The sequence below is a fragment of the Chelonoidis abingdonii genome, chromosome 11, assembly GCF_003597395.2.
Source record: "Chelonoidis abingdonii isolate Lonesome George chromosome 11, CheloAbing_2.0, whole genome shotgun sequence".
In the NCBI taxonomy this organism is placed as follows: domain Eukaryota; kingdom Metazoa; phylum Chordata; order Testudines; family Testudinidae; genus Chelonoidis; species Chelonoidis abingdonii.
The window spans coordinates 62404371-62407677 of NC_133779.1; the positions used below are offsets into that span (position 1 = coordinate 62404371).

At 66.6% G+C, this 3307-nt stretch overlaps 1 long non-coding RNA gene across 1 annotated transcript in view; it reads right to left on the reverse strand.

Moving 5' to 3' along the window:
- Nucleotides 1-2060: 2060 nt before the first annotated feature.
- The window catches only part of LOC116829344 (uncharacterized), a 3554-nt gene continuing 2307 nt past the window's right edge, over nt 2061-3307 (reverse strand). Inside the window, exons 2-3 of the long non-coding RNA XR_004374713.2 lie at nt 2372-2420; nt 2061-2138 (exon numbers count right to left, since the gene is read on the reverse strand). This is a non-coding gene — a long non-coding RNA (uncharacterized LOC116829344). The remainder of the gene's footprint in view (nt 2139-2371; nt 2421-3307) is intronic.

Genomic DNA, 3307 nt, shown 5'->3' on the forward strand with positions numbered 1-3307 from the left:
CCTCCTCCAGCTCCTCTGTCCGCTGGATGGCGTCCGTCTCATACTTGGTTCTCCACTGCGCCACCTCGGAGTTGGCCTTGGAGAGCGAACGCTGCAGCTCGGCCTTCGCCTCCGTCTCCTCCTCGTACTGCTCCCGCAGCAGGTCGCAGTCATGCCGGGCTGACTGCAGCGCGTGGGCCAGGGCGTTCTTCGCCTGGGGTGGGGGACGAAGAGCTCGGCCGGTGCCCCTCACTCCCGACCCGCAGCCCCTACCAGCCCAGCCCTGCCCCACCCCCAGCCCTGCCGGTGCCCCTCACTCCCGACCCGCAGCCCCTGCCAGCCCAGCCCTGCCAGTGCCCCTCACTCCCGACCCGCAGCCCCTGCCAGCCCAGCCCTGCCGGTGCCCGTAACTCCCAACCCGCAGCCCCCTACACCCCCAGCCCTGCTGGTGCCCCTCACTCCCGATCTGCAGCCCCTGCTAGTCCATCCTCAGGATTCTCCTTGCTCCGTGTTCGAAGCTGCTGTAAACAGCTGCCAGGTCCCACCCCAGAGGCAGCTGCATCTACAGGGGCAGTTGGTGAGCCTGGGAGGTGATCCTGAGGGCCGGGAAGCAATGGGGTTCAGGATCTCCCCTGCCCCACCCGGCCCCAGGGAATCGGGGGGCGGGGCTGGGAGGCGGGTTATCTCCATTCAACCCAAGCTCTGAGTGCGACGCTCACCCAGTTCAAACTGCACCTGGGCCGGGACGGGGACACGGAGGAGCTGGAGAGAGAGAAGGGGCGGTTAGAACAAAGGGTCAATTTCCATGGGGGGGCACCAAGGGGACCCGGGGCCTGAGAACTGCAGCTAGGGGGGTGAATGAGATCTGGGGTGGGGGGGTCGTATGTCTGATGCCCCCAGAGGGAGCCCCAATGGAGTCACGGGGGGGGGTTCCTTGGGATGGTTGGGGTCAGCCCTGGGAGAAGGAACAGCTGGGGGGGGGGGTTAGGCTCATTCTGCAGGGATGGGGGGGTCATTCTGGGGAGTGGAGGGGCCACGGGGGGTTTCTCACCCCTGCCTTGTCCAGGAACGTGTGGTAGAAATCCAGGAAGAGTTTCTTCCCCTCCTTGGGGCTTGCGCTGCGGATCAGATCCACGTGCAGGTAGCAGAGCTGGAGGGATGGGGGGTCAGAACGGGGGGCACCTGAGAGCCAGCGGGACGGACAAGTCCCAGCTTGCCTCCCCCGCTACCAGGTACCCCGCAGCCTGCCTCCCCCCTCACTGCCCCTCCCCTGCTGCCAGGTACTCCACCCCCAGCCTGCCTCCCCCATCACTCCCTGGCTGCCATGTAACCACCCCAGCCTGCCTCCCCGGCTGCCAATACCCCCAGCCCACGCTCCCCCCGCTCCCCGTCCCCGCTGTGCACGTACCCCCAGCCTGCCTCCCATCACTCCCTCTCCCCTGCCTGCCATGTACCCCAGACCCGCTCATCCCTACTCCCCTTCCCCGCTGCCAGGTAATCCATCCAGCCTGCCTCCCCACTGCCTCTCCCCCGCTGCAAGTACCCCCAACCTAGCCTTGCCCTGCTGCCCTCCCTGCTGTCAGCTCCCCCAGCGCCTCCCCGCTGCCCTCCCGCCCTGCCTGGTTACCCCCCAGCCTGCCTCCCCCACTGCCGGTATTCGCCCCCCAGCCTGTCTCCCCAGTTGCCCCCCACTGCCACAGTCTCCCTAGCGCAATCCCTCTGGCCCCTCACCATCACAGCTACCCCCAGCGCCACCCCTCCCACAGCCCTCCCCCACTGCCAATACCCCTCCCCCAGTCTATCCCCCACTACGCTGCCCCCCCACTGCTGGGACCCGTTCAATTCCCCCCCTCAGAGGCCCCCACCCACCCCAGCCATTGCCTAGTCACTGAACCCGCCTAACCTTATCTCTCTCTTTTTTCCCCCACTCCCTCATCCCCTCCCCTACGCCGCTGTCCCTCCACATGCCGCATCCCCCACTCCCTCATCCCCTCCCCCACAGCCTCCACTCCCCAATGACACAGACCCCATGACCCCACCCCTGGGACCCCCCCATCTCCCAGGCCGCCCCTCACTGGCTCGATGTCGTTCTCAAAATCCTCATCCTCAGCCCCGATGATGGCCATGCTGGATGCACTGGGGGCGCCTGGCGCCGGGCCCTGGGGGCAGAGAGAGAGGGTGGGATGTGCCCCATGGGGGAAGGGCAGGGGCCCAGAGAGGGCACCAGGGGGAACAGAAAGGGGGAGCGATTGAAAGGCCCATGTGGGAAGAGCCTTGGGGAGCCCCACCCCCAATTCTAACCCCCTACCTGTGCGTGGGGGGGGGGGCTGGGGCCAAGCAGGGCCTTCAGCAATAGGGTACCAGGGGGCTCTCCCCTCCCCCAACCACTCACCCCGTTGTACGGCTCGTCTGGCTCCATCCTGCCCCTGGTGGGGACCCACCTGCCAAAGACACCAGGGTAGGTCACAGGGGCGCAGGCAGCAACCCCCAACCCTGATTCCTCCCTGCCCTCACCGGTTCCAACCCTTCCCCGTCCCCGATCCCTCCCTGCCACCCACCAGTCCCAAGCCCTCCCTGTCCCTTGCGGCCTTGATCTCTCCCTGCCTCCCACTCCAGTTCAGCCTGTCTCAGCCCCCCATGGGAAAGGCCACCCCTCAACTGGTACAAACCGCCCTCCTCCCCACAGAGGATGTGGGGGGGCTACGCATGCTTGGGAGGGTGTACTGGGGGTTTGGGTGTACTGGGGGGGCTGTGGGGAGCAGCAGGGGGCAAACACTCCCTGTGTCTCCTCCCTGCTCACCCTTCTTGCCGGCCCAGACATTCCAGCGCGAGCTGGAGGTGAGCGTGTGATGAATGCAGGGTTTGTGTGGCACAAAGAGGCTCAGATCCCTGGCCAGGCGGGGGGGAAAAAGGGGGCTCCCAACTGCCAGCTTGACTCATGCCGCACCCCTGGGACAGGGCGGGAGCCCAGAGATGGGCCGGAGGGGTGGGGGTGGGGGTGTCTGTCTGAGCCTACAGAGCACTAGCCCAGGAGTCGCTGCCCCCCAGTGGCCAGGTCCGGAATAGCCACACACTCCCCCCTCCCGCAGCCCAGCTGGATCCTGTGGCTGTCAGTTCCGCAGGCCTGGCTGAGCCCAAGAGCAATCGAGTGGGGGGTAATTTCACCCCTCTTCTCCCTTGGGGGGGTGGAAATTGGACCCCTCAGCGTTCCTAAGGCTGCTAGAAAATGTCAGCTGAGCGGGGGGGCTGAGGGGGCAGCAGGTGGGGGGAGCAGGGGGATGGGGCAGCAGATCAGGAAGGAGGGGAAATGGGGAGGTAAGGATCAGGG